The sequence below is a fragment of the Ambystoma mexicanum genome, chromosome 11, assembly GCF_040938575.1.
Source record: "Ambystoma mexicanum isolate Mex_15411 chromosome 11, UKY_AmexF1_1, whole genome shotgun sequence".
NCBI lineage: Eukaryota > Metazoa > Chordata > Amphibia > Caudata > Ambystomatidae > Ambystoma > Ambystoma mexicanum.
The window spans coordinates 928,557,152-928,576,470 of record NC_090934.1 but is presented as its reverse complement, the minus strand read 5'-3'; the positions used below and the strand labels follow the sequence as shown (position 1 = coordinate 928,576,470).

General features: G+C 44.7%; 1 protein-coding gene across 6 annotated transcripts in view; it reads right to left on the bottom strand.

The window, feature by feature from the left end:
* The window catches only part of SLC25A22 (solute carrier family 25 member 22), a 524,223-nt gene that overhangs the window by 188,686 nt on the left and 316,218 nt on the right, over positions 1-19,319 (bottom strand). The window lies entirely within an intron of this gene.

Here is a 19,319-nt window from a genome sequence, read left to right as displayed (position 1 = left end):
TCTCAAAGTCAGAAAGCAAATTACACTCTGTAGTGGATACCATTAAACTGGTAACTGAGATTTAACACCAGGCCAGTTTATCTGCAGGTCTGGTGCAACGTTGGCCACATGTCAAACCTCTGTGGATCTACTTTTCAGGCTTCAGAGGTTGGTAAAATACATACCATTGGGAGGGTTCATAACTGTTATTAAAGAATTTAAAGTAGCAAAGGGAAGGCAGTGCACTCACATGACATCCCATTCTATGGGCACTCGTTACCTCATACATGCAAACAAACATCTTGAACATCATGCCAGGGAGAAAGGAAAGATAGACATAGGCATTTCAACAAAACATTAATTGTGGCACAATGACATCAAGGGCCACTTTATGTGCTATGGTCAAACATATTTTACTTATTTATTTATTTATTTAGACACACAGAGTTTGTCAAGTGAACGAGGAAACAGAGATGGAATGTCTTGTGATGATGGAATGTCTTGTGATGATCTCAACAGGGACAACGGCAGAAAAACGCTATAACTGCAATTTACAAAAAGCAAAATACATAGTCCGAAATGGATGCTTAGTCTACTCTAAATGCTTTTTGGAAGTTTTGGTCTGCATTGTGAATTTGATGTATTTAAGAACCTTAATCAGTGACACGCCCCCTGAAGTGAGCCTGAAATACCTTTAATAAGTCTAGCAATTATGGTATAGAATGCCAGAAAGACACATTATTTGTTATTCCTATTCTTTATTTAGGGTCACTGCCCAACATGTAACACTTGTGGAGCCCCATGTTTTTTTTTTAAGAGGCCTGAACAAGAAAGCCAGCCAGTTCAGAAACAAAGAGCCACATGGTGTTGGCCACAAACCAGAAGCTTCAATTTAAAAAGAAAAGAAAATGTTATTTTTTTAGGGGTAGCAAGGGAGACTACAGGGGTAGCAAGGGAGGCCTCAGGGGTCACAGTCACGACCCCCAAATGACTTCCCTGGCTTCCTCGTAGGATGTCATGGGTTTGGCGGGAGGGCAGCTCCTCGTTTGGTGTGCGTCAATGCCAGTGTTATTTACGCCAGTTGAGACAAAGGACAGACTCCATTCTTGATTTCCAAAACTCGTAGAAGGGGACTTTTTTGTATCCCCTGCTAATATACTCCTTTGGATCACTTCACCATTGAGGCTTGGGCTGCAGTGAGCAAAGGATGGTTTTTCGATGCAGCGTGTATATCAATTGTATATAGCCACTAACTGTGAGCAGGGGCGCCGAGGTGACCGCCTGGGGCACCATAAGCCCCACGGCAGCTCGAGGGAGTCTTTCAAGAGCTCCCCAGAGCTGGCATGGTAGGAGAACGCACGGCTTTCCAGCGTGGGTGTGGGGTGCATCGCTAAGGAAAATCGCTCCCCCTCTACCTTCCCACTCACCTACACCATTCCCCGCTCCCCACCAGCCCCGTGGCTGACGCTAAAGCACCCCCACACCTATCCCCCATTGGCCATAATCAGTGGTGGAAGTTGCAAAAAGGAACTAGTATGGCTGTAACCAAAATGGAGGGAGTGGGGCTGGGTGGTACTTTTGTCGAGTGGAGCTGGGCGGGGGCAGATGGGGGTACCTTTGTCGAGTGGAGGTGTAAGAGGGGGGTGACCCGCATCACAAACTTTGGCTCCAATTGTTGGATTTCAAGGTCCATAGTAATGTCTTATAGAGTTTACTTACAAAAAACACAAATTGCATAATAAAGTCACATGACAACATACAAAACACGTTAAGCCAAAAGAAACCATTGTGGCTTTAATTTTCACATCCTGAATGGTAAACTATTAATCCCAGAATGCAAGATAATGGCAACCTAAAAAATCAAGTTAACCCCACTGTACTTTCAGCAATTTAAGAAATGTAATGAAAGAAGTTGTATAATAAACAAACATAGATATGCAGATTCTTTGTCACAAACTTACAGCTTGTTGTTATGATGTGTTGTTGCTCACTTTAACTAGCACAGCTTTGCAAGGTGGTGCTTAGCGAGCTCTTTGTGTTGGAAATGTTCCATCATGCATATGAAAGGTTCTTGCCACTGATAATAGAAATGTGTTTGAAACCTGCGCTCCTTAACGATCTGCAGAGTCACGGACACTGTGTGTGTCTGCCTAGCTGTGACTTGGGAAACTGGCAGTGCTTGAATATCCGGCCTGTGCCGATTCTATACAAATATTTTTTTCCCCATTAATTCTGGAATTGTCATGTTACCTGCATATTTTCAAAGAGCTAAGAGGTCAGAATGTGCACCCCTGCCCTGTATTTCCTGGTCCCCTGGCCTTGTAAAAATTTGAATCGCTGCCCTCCACACTCACCTACACCGTTCCCTCAGTCCCCACCAACCCCAAACCCCCGGTGGTGGCAGAGTCTGAGTCCCAGGCTGCTCTGCTGTGATATACATCCTCGTCCCTGAAAACAAGGGACAGGATGCTTTTTTAATGTATTTCATGGAAGTAAACAGACTGGAAAAAAAGTCTTGCTGAAGTCATAGCATGGCTTCACAGGCCACTAACTGGTCATGCACCAGGTCTGTTTCTTTTATTACTGGGCGGGGGCAGGCACATGTCCTATTGGAGAGTGCTAATGTCCCCCTTCTCTGTGAAGTCCCAGCTCACTGGGATGGGACCATTGGCATTCCAATGCATTGCGTGCTTCATATTTTCTCTAGATGCTTGTGTGAAACAGTGGCTTCTGTGTTGTGAATACAATAAGGCAATATAAAGATGTGTATGCTTGTCTCTTGCAAGGTAAGACGTTATTAAGCTTAAGTGGGGTGTCATTGTTTTACTGACTCCTTCATTTCGGGAATAAGGGGTGTTAAAAATGAATGTTGAAAACAAGGAAAGTGGGTGATTTTGAAAAACGAAGGCTAGCATGGCTACAACTTAGACATTGCTTCCATCAGTCGCAAACATCACATGGGTGCAGGATGAGCCTAGGTAACTGCTTTTAGCATTGCATACTACTTTACCAGAATTTCTGGTAAACTACAATGTTAAAAGCTGTTAACGCTTTCCCCGCCAAGTCTGAAACCACACGTGATTGCGTTATACAACTGATGTGTCCACGGAGAGATTAAGAGAAAGTTACATCCCTAACTCCATTTGCAAATCTGGTGACCCAGAGGTAAAATCATAGCAAATGTCACTTGCGCAAGGCATCTTTACAGTAGGTTAATACAAGAGGGGCTAGCCATAATGGCCATTAATCAGTGGCACCACCATTGCTTTTGGGTGGACAGGAGTGATTAGCCCAATCATTGGATCTGGTGCAGCTCTCAGAATCGGGCAAACTAAGGGCGGTCATTTGCCCCAGGGTGCACTGACTTTTCTGAACTCCATTTCCCACGCACAGGCACAATAATAAACACGCCATTACTTACACAGGTCTCATATGTGGGTTTGCAGGAAAATCGACACAAAGGCATTCACACCAAACACACCTATGTACATTATAACTCTGTGCGCTTGGGACATCTATGAACAAACATAAGGGCACATCTATGTGACATTTAAAATATATGGGGTCATACATAAAGGACAAAATGATATGTTCACATCTTATGTGGAAGTTAGATTTGCGGGATGCTACGTACTAGCGCCTTGTTCCCAAGTGGTAGCGCTGGGTCCCTTATCCAATCTCAATTCTGCTCCCTGTTGAGTAACTGTTCACTTGCAGCTGAGATGTTATAGGCTCATTGTTGCCTGTAGCTTTTTGACCTTTTCCACTCAATTCCTCCTTAAAAATGTGTTCCAGAATGCACCGTTTCGATCTAGGTAGTTCTTGTGTATATTCAGGGTGGGGTGATTTCTGCTCCCCACTAGAGAAAATAAAGTTGGCACCTGTGCCCCTTTCCCAATTTATCTCAGTCAGGACAAGTATGATTTCAGTGTTTTACAATGAGACAGCCCCCGGATTTCCAAAGCCCTGGCCTTGCAACTAACACTACCTGCTTGCAAACACAGTGAAATTACTGGGCATCTGGTTCTCATCGCCCCTCGGATAAAGACAAAAAACTTAAGATCTCCCCTTGAAGGGGATACATTCGTTGGTGATGAACTAAACCTAATACAAAGTAAAGTCAGGAAACTTGAACAGAAATATAAGAAAATGTTTTGCATCAAGAGATGCTTTTTGCATGACTTACAGCATCCAATTTTCTTTCTTGCAGTTGTATGCCAGTTAGACGTTTTCGGAGACATTATACCTAGCAGCGACCGCTTCACGCAAGTCCCCTGGAAAAGACGCATCTGAAGCCCCAAAGCGATAATGGAGAGGTTTAATACAATGACCCCTGCTAAACCAAAGCAGAGGTCCCATGTGTCTGACAAAGCCGTTGGAGCAATTTCGAGCTCCACAGTTGCATCAAACTGCCAGGCAAAATGCACGGAAATTATACCAGATGCACCTGCAGTCAGTGATGCTGGCAGCATCAATGTGACACAGGAATGCTGCCCAAACATGATTGAATCAAATGGTTTTAAGTCAGAGCTGGGCCACACTTTTCAAAAGAAATGGTTAGAAACCTATAATTCCCTTACATATGAGCCTGTCAAAAAATGTTCTGTAAGTTATGCAAGTCTGCTATTGAAAAGGGTGTGCCATTGCCAAAACGTAGCTGTGACAAGGATGCCTGGAAGGCAATTCATTAAACATGGCGTTAACAATTTTAGGAAGGCTATAGAGAGATGTATCAGAGTTCAAACCTTCATCAGGCAGCTGCAATGGCGCTAGAATCTGTTAAAAGAGGTACGAATGTTGCAACAGCTCTGTCGTTGGGTCACCTCAAGCAGATGAGGGATAACAGAAGTGCTCTGGTGAATATCTTGACCACATTGTTGGCTTTAGGTCGGCATGGTCTTGAAATTCAGGGCCATACTGATGAGGACTCTAATCCAAAGGCAATTCTGTCGCCTCGCAGCCGTGATGTCCCGGAACTGCAAACTTGTCTTCAAAGAACAGAGTACAAATGGATGTCTCATGACATATTAAATGAAATGCTGGCAATGATGTCACATAATGTGCTCTGTGGCCTGAAGAAAGAGACTCATGATGCAAGATTTGTTTCTATTATTTTAGATGAGACTGCTGATGTATCAATATACAGCAGGTCGCTGTAATCTTTCGCAATGCAAAAGAGGATCTTGAGGTGGACGAGATGTTTTTGGGCTTTTATCAAACATCTAGCACTACAGCACAAACTTCCATTTTAAAAGATGGTCTCCTCAGGTTTGGCTATAAAATGGAAACCTGACAGGTGCAGTGTTATGATGGTGCTTCTAATATGGCTGGACATCGACATTGTTTGCAGACATTGGTACAGGAGGTGGCACCATGAGCTATTTATGTGCACTGATTTGCACACAATCTGAACTTAGTAGTTCGGGATGTAGCTATAGGCCTCGACAAGTTCAGGGATCTATTGGTTTTTGTAAGGGACTTGGTTGGGTTCATTCAAAATTCTCCAAAACGCCTTGCTTTGAGCATTGTCAAGAGGAAGGGAGTGTCAAACTGATTCCATTCTGTCCTACCTGAAGGACGGTTCGAGCAAAATCTTTGAAGACCAGGCTCACCAACTACAGTTCTTTAATATCATTTTTGGGACTTGCAGCCAATGCCCACAATGGGCCCATGGGTTCCACTTACAGCTCCATAAACTCGAAAACTTTCGAGGACTTCATCTCAGTTACATTATATTTTCCTGTTTTGAAACGGTGAACACTGCTCTACAGCAGGTCTATCTAAGATTCCATGAAGCATCAGTTATTATTGAAAACCTTAAGACCATAAATGCACAACTTTGTGAGGGATTTGAGGACTCCTTTTCAAAAACCATAGCAGCGTCCAAGGATTTAGGTGTGGAACTAGAAGAACATTTTGTGCGAAGAAAGGCCAAGAAAATTCCACAGCACCTGGATGAAGGGCCAGTGGCCCATGCTTTCCAGTCTCCCAAAGACTTCTATAGACAAGGTTATTATGAACTCATGGACCGTACATTGGTAGGTAGCTTTGTCAGAACGCTTCAATGCAACTGCATGTGACCACATGGTTAACATAGAAAAATGTTTTACAGGAAACGCCACCAGTGCGTATGTCATGAATTATTACCCGACTGATGTCCATGAATACAATCTAGAGCCACATAGAAATTCCTTGAACGTATACAGATGGATATGATTCTGGTTATGTGTTTCCAGGATGTCTTTGACTTGTTCCAAGGTGAAAGGGGTCGTCCTATGCACAATTCTTTCCCCGAACTGGCACGACGCCTTCAATGCAGTAACTATCCCTGTATCCTCTTATTCTTCAGAGCGTTCATTCTCTTGCCTTCGGCGCATCAAAACATATCCGAGAGCTACAATGGGCCTAGCTCAATTAAATGCTGTTGCGCTTTTCCATGGACACAAAGATGAAGCTGCACACCTGGATGTTGAAGCCATTGCAGATGAATGTATCCAACAAGCTGTTGTTCGTCAGAATACATTTTGCATGGGGAAGTGGCTGCAATGAAAACCGCCCAGCTCTTCTCCTGGCTGGCCAATCCACAGCATCACTATTGTGAGTTTGATTTGTCGTGGTTTTACTGGGCTGTGGCACCACACACGTTGCTTGGTAGTTTAAATATTTTCTAAGTAAATAGAAGAGTAGGATACTGGGTATCTACTCCCTAATATCAGCAATACGAAGTTGTTTGACTATACTATTTCTAATGCTCATACATTATCTTTACAGGTTAATAAATACATATACATAAATACTAGACAAGAGTGAGCATATTTTGTATGCGTTTCTATTTGAGTATAAAAGCCACTATAATGCAAGTGGTTTACTCAAACTTTAGGGAAGATACCGATAGCAACTAATGTTAATCAAAAACACAGCAAATGGGTAAAAAGCATAATACATATATTCACACAGAGGGTGGACCCACAACAATATTGCTGTCCAATAGCAAGTCTGGCCGGTTCTCAGGGGTAGTAGTTTCTCTTGCATTAGAGTGCAGTGACCCAACTTCCAGAGGGTCCTTCTGGTACAGCAATACGGTCTAGTAGAAAACCTGCCATTGCTTCAGGTGGGCATTTAGACCACCTTTGGGGTGATGGTTATGCTCCGGTATGATGTAGATCATGACAACGCACTGTTGTCCTTTTAATCAAGAAACCTTTTTACATGCTTTCCCTTGAATCAGGAACTTTTTTTGGTGTTGGTGGTGGAACTCCACCTTGCAAATGTACCTTCTGTTTAGCGAGCATTTCATTCTCCCATCCTAGTCATGTTGCTCTGCCCTTTTAGGGCAGCTACAACCTGGATGATTATAGAGGGGTGGAGTAGGGGCAGTGATGGCTTACTGGACTGCAACTGGAAGGCTTCCATCTCCTTCTTACTTGACTTTAGTATATGCAGTACATGCCAGCCAATGTTTCCACTGTTCTGCGCCACCCCCCTTGCACCAAGTTGGCTACGACGTGAAAATGCGGTCATTAATGCCGGTGATGTCACTTTCCTATATTTGGGCATCCCTTAGGAAATTCGTAAGTAGGCTTCCCTGCTGCAAGGTGTGCGTTATGCAATCTTTTTGTGTTCCTGGATTCGCACACAGTGCGTTCAATGTTAGAGCCTTCCATTCATTCCCCAACATGTATATGTTGTCTGTGGCGCAGTGAGCGAGTTCGTTACATTTCTGTGTTTTTCCCCCTGTAATCCTCGGAGACATACAAGCATGGACAGAGAGTGGGGGCGTTCCCTTTTCCAGTGTCGGGTTTGTTCTGCTTTTGGAGTAGGTTTGCTTAGGTCTACTTTATGTGTCAGTGAATCGCCCACACAGGTTTCATGGCACGTGCATGAGTCGGACTGGCAGCGACTGTGGGTCAAAGTCACGGGCACGTTTCCTTCCTGTGGGACTGGCTGACGTCAGTTGAGAGGCCTTGCCTGCTGGCTTGGGTGAGAAACCGCAAATTCAGCTCTTTCAGTGTCTAAACTTAGAACAACAACGAGGATGAAGGTCAAGAGCGCAGGAAGGCGGAAAACAAGGAAGGCACGATAAAAAAGAAAGCCACTCTGCGGGCTCAACGGCTGTCCTGCAGCTGGGGCAAAGGGTGAGGCCGTGGGGGTCTCAGGCAAAGGGCACAGAGGGAGGAGAAATAAGAGTGGGGCAGAAAGGTTAGGAGGAGCATGATAGACACGCAAAAGACATTGAGAACTCAAAGGGGCACAGAAAGTGAAAGAAGGAGAACTAGAAAGAAGGTGTACTGGCACAGAGGAAGGGACACGGACTAAGCAGGAGCTAGATGGGTAGAGAAAGGCAAATGAGCGAAAGAAGGGAAGAAAAAGAAAGGTGTGGTGGAGAAAGGTAGAACGAGAAGGGGAAGATTGTGAGAGATATTATAGGAAGGAAGAACAAACATAGGGAGAGGGGTACAGTAAAAGAAAGGAGGATCGAGAGACAAAGAGAGAGAAGACAGGAGTAGCTGAAGAGGGAGAGCACAGCGAAGGCAAAAAAGAGATGGAGAAAGAGGCAGAACATAGAGAGGGGGAGTAGGGTGTCTAGAGGTAAATCTTGAGACCAGAGAGACAAAGACGGAGAACTTTGATGTCGAGAAACAGGAGCCCACATAGAAGGCGAGAGTATAGATGTGAGAGAAAAGAGTCTAAGAGACTCGTGAAAATAGGGCTGCCCGAAATTAAATGTGGAATAGAAACAATTGTTGCAATTCTGAATTAAATCATTAACTAATTTTGTCTCAAAGTAATTCATTAAGCCAGGTGCAGAAGTGCATCCAGCATTTCAATGGGATGCGCCAGTGCTGGACCCGGGATGCTGCTCTTCCTTATAAACCCAAGCTCATTTAGGAATCAGGTCATTTATTATTTCAGCTTTGAAAATGGCGATATCCGACAGCATCACTTCACCCGCCATAGTGTAGAGGCGTGAAGAAATGTTCCACTCGAGGAGGTCCCAGAGTTAAACAAGACCCTCCCAAGAGCTGAAAATCAGCCAGTCTTAGAAGCGCAGTAGATCAAGTTAGCTTATGCGCTTTTACCAACGACTAGCAGCAAGAATCCGTTTCAATGCCAGTTCTGGATTTACTGATCCAGATACTAAATTTACAACATCGATTCGCAGGACAACAGTCGTAACAAGCAAGTGTTAACGGGGAACGACCGGCTGATCACCCTAGCGTTGACTTTTCTATTCACTCCTCATCCTTTCAGGAATTAAGAGGAGCGGCGTGGTCACATTATGGGGTTATAGGTGCTAATTTTGCCTTGTGGATTTGAATGCCATCTCTCAGTGATGGCACTTGAGCCTTATTACTCTTCTTGCCGTTACATAGATTGGGTGTAGGTGTGTTTGAATGCTGCGACTTGTCTGTTCTGCCTGAAATACAGAAACTGATAGAAGCTGGTACCAAAACGAGTCATACCAAGCGGTCCGCCCATGTTGCCAATGCTGAAATAACCTTTAGCTAGAGGAAGTTATACAATCTCATGGTTTTGGAAGTCGAAATCATTCATGGAGTAAAATTCTAGTGGTGTACAACTTCCATTACAAGATAGCTGGCGGTTAATTGTGAGACAAAAGACAGGTAGACTTACCATGCCTGCTGTTTTTTAAGCCTTAAGACAAAATCGGGGAGACAGCAACTGGATTTGTCCAAGTCCCTGTCTGGTGATAGGGACTAGAGGAAGCAACTTGGGACACGGTTAACGCAAATGAAAGTGCAATTAACATGTTCAAAAATATTTCTGAGGCTCCACAACTGGAAGTTATATTGGTAAAACTGTGGAAGTCTTTAACCGTTTCGATCCTTTATTTGGTACCTTTTCTGGGCTTAAAATAATCCCAAAAGGTCCAACGAAAGACGTTCTTGCTGCTCTGTGACAGGGCTAATCCTTCAACGTATGCACGGGTTCACAACTCTGAATTCTGAACCTCCACACAGGAGACTGCCAAGCAGGGTAGTGTCTTTATTGAGACAGGTACCAGCGGTACCTGGCTCGAGTGGGGTGCCAAAATGAAATGAAGGAGGAGCAGAACAGAGGTAACAACGAGGAGACACTCCAGTAGTCTGGTCGGTTCCAGGTTTTCTTGCCAAAAGACTCTCTCCACAACAATAGGGCAGTGCCAGGCAGCAAACAGAGTTTATGCGATTCAAATCTGTTTAGTTATTTTATGGCGTAGGTTAAGAGATAGTAGATGGGTAAGTTAGGGAAAGCTAGTGTTAGAGTTAGCATGGCTTATTATTTTAAAGACACGTCATAAAAAAAATCTTGGGAGAAAAAAAAACATGACAGTTCAAGTTACCAAATAGCTTCTGGGTTCAAGGCAGCCTTTTCAGAACAGGAATCTGTCAAGAGGCTTCCCACCTGAATATCATTTTAATGCAAGAAAACCATCTGTCAAGAGGCTTCCCATCTGAATATCATTTTAATGCAAGAAAACCGCACCAGAAGTTTACTGAGAGCACCGTTCAAACCTCAGAATAATAATTTCACCTTCCAGCTATCATGAGAATTTGATCAGGTGAAGAATCATTCAAGCAGTAATAAGCCAGGGTCAGGATCTGACTAGAAGGAGGGAGGATAGCTCAGCGGCAACGTGCTCGCCTTGGAAACAAGATGACACGAAGCAACAAAGGTTCGATCCCCGGGTCCGCGCTTAGAAACCTCTGGGTATTAAGCAAGTTATAAATACGCAACTAAGTTAAAAGTCATATTCCTGTAATAGCGCTTCGATGCCCCCGGGCTGTGTGAGCGCTTTAAAAATGCAAATTAAAATTGTTTTTAAAAAAAAGAATGAACTTTAATGGGCTTTCCTTATGTCTACCAGCTCCCACAAATCGAGGTGGTGGAGTGTCACAACTTAGCGGGAGGGATAAACACTGGTGTTTGGTTAATTCAACAGATTTCTTTTATTCAGTCAACTCCTAACATGAAGTGAAATAAAAAAAAGAAGTCTCTTCAGAAGTAAGGACCCTGCGTAGGATTCTGTGGTAGGTGGCGAGTTATCCTGGTGAAGAGTTTTCTTAGATACTCTAGCTTAAGGGTTTTCTTTTAGGAAGACGATCTATTCTCTTCTCCCGAACTTTCTCCACTTTGTGCTAACATACGATCCCAACAGTCTCTGCCCTCAGATAGGTTCTTTGTTCATTCCCCACTTATCTCTGTTAGTTTTCCCTTACAGGATTTCAGGGAATGCCGGACTTCTCCCACGGGATCCTAGTTCCCCAGCTGTTCCCCAGTTTATACTTTAGTATGGCTGCAGTTCCCCCCTTTTTGGCCACTGGGTTCGTGCACAGATAGCCTCAGGAATTTCATTACAGGGCCTCTCCCCATACGCTGAGCGGCTCACCATCTGTCATTCCGCTGCAATTTCCTTCGTACGAGTTCCTCGGCAGCTGTGGTAATTCCCTTTCGGATTACACCTCTCCCCTCGATCAGCCGCTGCAACGCCGTGGGACGACTCTCTGGCTCCTCGGTCCTTCACTCTCTCGATCAGCAGCACATCAGCTGTTTGCTTACGCGTAGCGTCGCGTCTTCTCGGGGTTTCCCCGGCCAGCCGCTCGTCATCGGGATTTCTCCTCTGAACTCCTCCCACACAACGGAGGGGGCCGAGGCGAGCTGCTCACTCGCTCACTCTTCTTATAACAGGACACAACCCGTGTCTTCTCAACTTGCGGATTTCGGCCAACGGGCTTTCTCCACATCAATATCGGCACAACAGGTGCCAGATCAACTCCTTTTCAACGGGATTTACTTAGGGCCTTTTAGTACGCCCATTCATATGACGGTTCCTCTTCCTCTGGATTCAGTCCCTGTTCATAAACAAACCACATCAACGCCAGAATTAGAGAAAGACACCTTACTTCCTTCCCCTCAACCTATTGGCTCCGAATCACTGTCAATCAACTCATTCACTCCCTGGTGACATCAACCTATTGTCCTCTGCTTGCTGTGATGCTGGGCCACTCCAGAGCTCCCACAGAGCTCCCAATGGTCAGACCCTTCACTTCATTACATGGAGGCTGAGTTTATTATTATGTCCCAATTCCCTTTTCCTGTGGAACATTGACAGAGCTACTGGGGGATGTAAACCATAGGTGGTTTGTGGGATAGAGCAGCTCCTATGGATCCTAGAAAACTGGGCACCCAGACAAGGTTTGTTTGCTTGTTTTATTAATTTATATAGCGCACCGAATCCGGAGGTATCTGGGCGCATTATAGCAGGTTACAACTTAGCACGAGGAGAACTTAAAGGCAATACATACAGGATGTGCAATGAACAACGAAAAGGTGGCATGAAAAGTCGCTTCCATGTAAAACGATGAATGTAAAGAAGACTCTAAAACACGCAATGCCGACACTGGGCATCCAATCAGTATGTACATTTAGTCCACTTTCTTGCGACTTCAGGTTATATAATAAAACCTTGCTGTCTAGCCACATTAGTTTTGTTGGTAATGACCTTTTCAAGAGGTAGACAAAAAATATCATCAGTGTGTGCCCCTGATCAATAAGCAAGATGGGTACGGTTTCTGTCTTGGCATGTATTTTTGAGGGTTGTTCAGCGATGCAGACATGTACCCGTCTTGAAATGTTCTACATAGAATTTTCTTGCATGGGCATTTTTTAAAAGATGTGCATTTCGTTGGTCAGGCACTTGTACCAGTAGAGCATAAAAATACAGACAGTGGTGGCAGTTCTGTGAAAGTGTGCCATTACAAAGTGACAGTGATTACATTGGTCCAGGTGGGCCGGGTAGTGGAGGGTAAATCTGTTAGTATCTAAGAAAGGTGACCTCTGAGCAATTCATAAATGTGTATATTTTGTCCATTGCCCAATATGTGCATGAATTTACACGTACATTTAGTGAACACTGGGGCAGTGTGGAGAGGGTAGTTGGGGGCGATAACGGGTAGAAAATGGCCCTTCGTTGAATGGCAGGTGGAGCTTAAGCCTGGTCTTGTTCCATGGACTGTAATGCTCTGATCTCAGTGGGGGGGGTCTATGCCAGGGGTGAGGAATCAGTTAAGAAAAGGAAGAGAAGCAGGAGGAAGCACAATAGTAGGTGGTGGGGGACAGGGGGCTTGTGCACAGGGGTTGTGGAGACTTGAAGAGCAGAAACCCTGAATGGGAATGTACAGGGTGGTGCAATCTACTTGGTAGCGCAGAGCTAAGCCATGGCTGGATCTAAAGACAGGAAAAAGGAACTTCAGAGGGAGCTATTATTTGTATTTGTATTTTAGTGAATTTATATATATAAATCCAAAGTGATTTACATGAGAACAAGTAAAATACAACAAGCATAAGATGACAATTGAATCACAACTCGAAAACAGTATAAAGAACAATTTACAATATTGCAGAGGTGAGGAGGGAGTAGGGAGGGGCAGAGGCGTGCAAGGGAATGGTAGATGTTAGTGGAGGTACGAGCGGGAGTAAGAGGGAATGCACGAATGTGTACGGAAGAAGAGAGGAAAAAGTAGGACTAGATGAGAGCAGGGGGTAGGGAGGAAGGAGGTAGCTAGGATGGAGAGGGTAAGGAAGAGCAGGAGTAAGAGGTGAGAAGAGAGGGGTAGGGAGAAGAAGGAGAGGAAACAAAGGGTGTTAGGGAGGTGAGTGAAAAAGATGAGATTTTAGAGAAGAGCGAAAGGAAGGGTAGGAGGGAGAAGAGCGGATGTGAAGGGGGAGGCGGGTCCAGTGGAAGGAAGCAGGGAGTTGGAAAGAGCGGAAGCGGGAGGGGGCGCAGGGTGGTGGAGGAGGAGAGAGTAGGAAAAGATTAGTAGAATGGAGAGAACGAGAAGAAGGGGTATAGAAAGTAAGAAGGGGGAAGAGGTGGAGGGGGGGCAAGACCATAGAGGGATTTGAAGACAAGACAGAGGAACTTGAATTTGAGCTGGGAGTGAAAAGAGAGCCTACCTAGAGAGGTGAGAGAAGAGGAGATGGAGTCAAGAGGTGAGAGAAGGCATAGGGAGTGGATGGCAGAGTGGTAGATGGATTTGAGGGGGGAGAGAGAGTCCAAAGAGAAGGGAGGAACAGTAGAAGGGTCTGGAGAAGATGAGGGAGGTAATTAAAAGTTTAGTAGCGTGAAATGTAAGGAGGGATCAAATTTTACGAATGTTGTAGAGGTGAAAGCGACCAAGAGTACCAAGAGTACTTATGTACCAAGAGTGTGGTGACGATAAGCAGACGCCGCAGAGGATCCAGGTAGGTTGTAGAGACTGTATGGCAGAGACAAGTACTTTGTTGAGGGGAGCGAAAGAGTACATGGGAGGCTCAGGAGCAGGCTGAAGCAGTAGTTCAGTATGCTGAGGAACAGAGTGGAGATTAGATTTTTGGCAGAGTTCGGGGTAAGGTCTGGGGAGAGCTTTCAGATATTTTGAAGGTTGATCCAAGCCACCTTAGCAGCAGTGAAGTAATTTAGTTGTATGCTTGCTGTCAAAGGGGACCACAAGGGCTGAGTATTGGATGATGCAGCGAGGAGGTCCAGAGGAAAGAAGATGGAGATGAGAGAATTCAGTTGGCATTGGAGGCGGGTGGAGGATGACTAGCACGTAAGAGGAGTTTAACATCAGGCAACATAGTGACACTGAGTGATGACAGCGGAGTGGGGCACAATTCATGCGCTCCAAGATGTATTGTATTGTATTGTATTGTATTTTGTTATTTTTTTTTTTTTTGATGTCTTAGTTTAGTGATAAACTTTTGCATCATTGTGAATCTTATACGATAGCAAAGAAAATGTAAGGGCTTTACAATTTTCTTTGCTTGAGATCCAGAATGTTAGTCAGAAAAAGGACAACTGTAAATATGTATTTGTTCCGCTGAGGATAGTATTCCATCTTTCATCTTCGTCCAATTCTTGTGAAGCCAGATCGAAATGGGAACCAAATTGCCTGCGTTGAGCTGCCAGCGCCGGACACTCCATGACTAGGTGGAATATGGTCTCCGGTATGGTTTCAATTTCGCAAAACTGACAGTAGTTCCTTGCTTTGGGGATCTGGTTTGTTATGGCTAAATAGTAGTTTGTCGGCAGGATATTCAATCTGATTCTCAGAAATGTTGATCTAATCACTGGATCGGGAAATAATCGCAGGTATGGTTGTGGTTCATTTAGTATTGTATTGTATTGTATTGTATTTTGTTATTTATATAGCGCTCTTTCCCCACTTGTGTGACCTCAATGCGTTTTTTCCTTGGTTGGAACGCCCTTGGTGACCGTAGTCGATGTGGTTAGAGACTCTAGGGGGACAAGATTAGATCTGTGTGTGCATGTTTGCCATTCTAAGTCTTGGGTGGCTGGCAAGGCTCGACTAAGCAGCACAGTAGAGGTCAGACACGTGGGTGGGTGCCCTGGAGGGTTAGAGATAGATTGCTGTTGTCGAAGAGAGTCTATGTGAAGCCAGCTATACCAGGTTCCTTTCGTGTGGTGGTCGCTGTATCCTAGTGGCAGAGGTGTTGGGGTACGTTAGGTGTTTCAGTCTGGATGGCTATGTGTGAAACTAGGCCGGATGTGCTTAGCCGTAGACGTTTTCTATCGTGCATGGATGATTGGCCGTGCCTGCGGCCTGTGTCCACGCTAGTGGTGTGAACTATACCTACCATAGGTTGCGAGATTGCTTATTTGTTTGGATTTAGGATTGAGAGTCTTGTAGCGAAGGCCTGTGTCCACGCTAGTGGAGTGAGCGATACGTACCGTAGATGGCGAGATTGCTTGTTTGTCCAGGTTTAGGGTTGAGAGTCCTGTAGCGAAGGGCCTAGGTCAGAGGGGAAGGAGGGGAAATGGAGGAAGATCTGGCCAAAGGATGAAATGAGTTTGTCTAGAGAGGCGCTATATAGAATGATGGAGAGAGGGTCTGGACTGATGCTTGTAGGGAGCCCACCTGATGGAGTTGTTGTGTTCTAGATGATAACCACACACACATGCAGTGTCCTCGGAATCTAGGGAGGAGATTAAAGGCAAGAGGGGTGATCCACAGTATTGAAGACGTTTGAGAGATCAAGTAGAATGGTGGGGGAGAGGTGGGAGTGGTGAGCAGTGGTAAGAAAGTTGGAGACATGGATGAGAGCAGTTTCTGTGACGTGTTTGCTCCGAAAGCCATATTGGAGGGGGTTGCATAGTGCATTTACTTCAGGTAAGTTGGCAACAGGGGGAAGATTGCGGGGAAATAAGTTTGAGCATGGTGCGCTATGGCATACAGAGATAGAAAATCATGGCAGTAAGTGCTGTGGTAAACAGTGAATTATGTGCTGAGGCAGCAGACATCAGCATTAGCCCGCAACAGCACATTGCACCGACAGGCGAAGCCCCCACTTTCCTAGGCTGTTGCCTCAGAGCGGGTGATGCGAGTGCTGACGTGTCTGGGTCCCCTTTCCGTGATGGCGACAGCGACAATCTCCCGGGATGTCTGTTAGGAATAGCAGATCCATCTGTCCTAGGCTAGATGTCTGAGGAGGAGTTTTAGCAGTGAGGCGGGCAACTGCTGAGCAGGAAATTTGGGATCCCGGGACCAGGGCTGCCTGAACCTGTAATCATGGCCAGGCAGGCCTAGCTGCAGGAAGAAGGCTATTTACAGTAAACCACAGCCTGTGATGCATGTGTATATTCCCTCTGGTAAAAAAAAAACTCTCTGAAAAAGCCAGACTGTGAAATGCGCTTTTCTGCTTGTAGAATGAGGAGCCCTGAAGTGCACACAGTCTAATTCCACTAACAAGTGTAAAGAGGGTTTTAGGAGAAGAAAAAACAATCCAGTCAGCCTAAAAACGTGTTTACAGTAACTCTTTAAAAAAACCGAGCTTTCCCTCTGAATTAATCTTTGCAAAACGTGCCTCGTGAACACAATACATGTCTTATATGAACCCTGAAGCACCACACTGCCATGCGGTCACAATAGTGCAAGCCAAACAAGCTAGCGACAAGTTTCCCAAAGGTGTTGTGGTGAGCACCATTTTCTATTCTGTCTGCAAAATAACTAAATTAAGCATGCGTGTGACTGTCGAGCACTACCTTCTATAGTAGTGAACAAAGTCAAGGAAGAAACTTGCCAGAGGGGCTACGAACTTATTTCTAGACACGATCTAACGCTCCAACGCAGTGGGACATGGCGGATAAGGAACAAGCTAAAGAGCGAACAGCTACGCCAGTGTCCTTGAAAGAAGGCCTCGCGGCCTACCTGTAATCCTTCCATGACACAATAACACAAGGAATTAACATTTTAAAGGCAGACGTCATGAGGAGCACTTCAGACATGATATATGACATTGCCTAATTGGAGACAGAGTCAATGCCAAGGAGCAAGCTATAGACGATACAACAGAAAATTCCCCAAAACGAATGGAATATCTGCAATCATTACGTCAGATTCTCACAAACCTGCCAAAATGCGAAGGCCTGGAGACAGGTCAAGGTGAGGGAACATCAGTTTGAAATCTCAAAGGCAAAACAGTGACTTTACCGTGCTAGAAAACTCAGATTCAAAATTAAAACACGAATTGACGAGTTAAAGGCATGGTCTAGTAAAAAATGTTATTTAAAAAATAGATAGGCAACATAAAAAAAAAAATACTAGCATTCTCTTTTTTTAAACTTCCTATGTAAAATTTTGAGCTATTCAAGCTCAAAATTCGCAAAAGCAAGCACATTTTGTGAAATGGGTGCCCTCCTGTGCTGGCTTTTGCTTTTGCGGCAGTAACGAAGGAAAAGCCAGCCAGCTGTAGTAAACAAAAGCTACCGCTGGGTGGCTTTCCGTTCATTAGTGCTGTACGCGGAGGACAGGGACCGGAGTCCAGAGCAGGAAAGCTGCAGCTGAATCTCGTGAAGTGCTATTTATTAAAAAAAAAAATAAGCACTAGCTGCTGGAGGAGCCCGGAAAACTTAGAAATAATACCGCAGCTTTAAAAACGTATTTATGTTTGCGGTCGCTTTTGCAGCGACCGCAAACATAAATACAACGTTATTGTGTTGGAAAACGCTACGGTTTTTCTTTCCGAGTTTCTCAGGCTCCTCTGGCTCGGAGGAGCCTGAGAAACTCGGAAAGAAAAACCGCAGCGTTTTCCAACACAACCGCGTTTCCCATTTGGGAAAGAAGATTCAGGCAGAAACAACGCAGCATTTAGCATTTCCCATTTGGGGCTCTCCGAGAGCCCCAAATGGGAAATCAGCTGTAGGCAGAAACACTATGTGGCATGTAAACACAACCGCGTTGTGTTTCTGCCTGCTGTGGCTTTCACTTTGGGTCTCCGGTGCCCCCCTGGGAGCACCGGAGACCCAAAGTGATAGCCACAGCAGGCAAAAACACAATGCGGTTGTGTTGGAAAACGCTGCGGTTTTTCTTTCCGAGTTTCTCAGGCTCCTCCGAGCAGCGTTTTCCAACACAATAACGTTGTATTTATGTTTGTGGTCGCTTCAAAAGCGACCGCAAACATAAATACAACGTTTTTAAAGCTGCGGTTTTATTTCTAAGTTTTCCTTTGGATCATGGGCTTGGGTAGTTTGGACCGACAAGAAGAATGCCAACATGGCGGTACAAAATACATGATATGAGGACTTAATGTTTAAATTCACACTGTGAAATGTCTGAGGCGGCAACTTGCATAAAAGAGAACCAGAAGACTACTCTGTTTATTCGCAGAGGTACTATCAGAAGAGCAGGAGTGTAATATGGACCTGTACATAGTGCACACTCCTTACACATTCCGAAACAGACCACCACAGAGAAACCCTGTTCAGGTGACATTCCTTTCTATTCAAGGAAAAACTCTTACGAGCAGTGAGGGGAGTTTCTAGGCCCCTGCATTCAGTTTTTCCAGCCCATTTCAAAATCTACTCTGCTATTTCTGTTAAAAGTTTGTCCCATTTAATCCAGAAGATACACTACGGATACCAAGGGACAGGGTGCCCCGACCGTAGATACTTTTTGGGATAGAAGAGTAATCTTTGTCTCTACATATGCCCTCAAGTCAGCGCAGGTAGAACCTATGCAAATTATGCTCCGCATAATGTCCCAAATGTCTAAAGATTAAATAATTGTGAGGGGATGGTGAGATTTTATTTCGATAATTGACAGAGAACTTTACCGGTCTAAAGGACGCACAGCTCCTGCTAGACTGGTTTGGAAGAGCTCCTACTGGAGTTCTGGGATTCAAGATTTATTAAGGTCTAAGCAAGCTGGGCAAATGGATTACATCTCCACTCCCATTTTCCAAACATGTACATTGGAATACCTTCCTGTTAGGAGTCAGGAATGAAAATCAGACACATATCAGCCATGATTGTGGTTAAAGACTACTATTGAAAATAA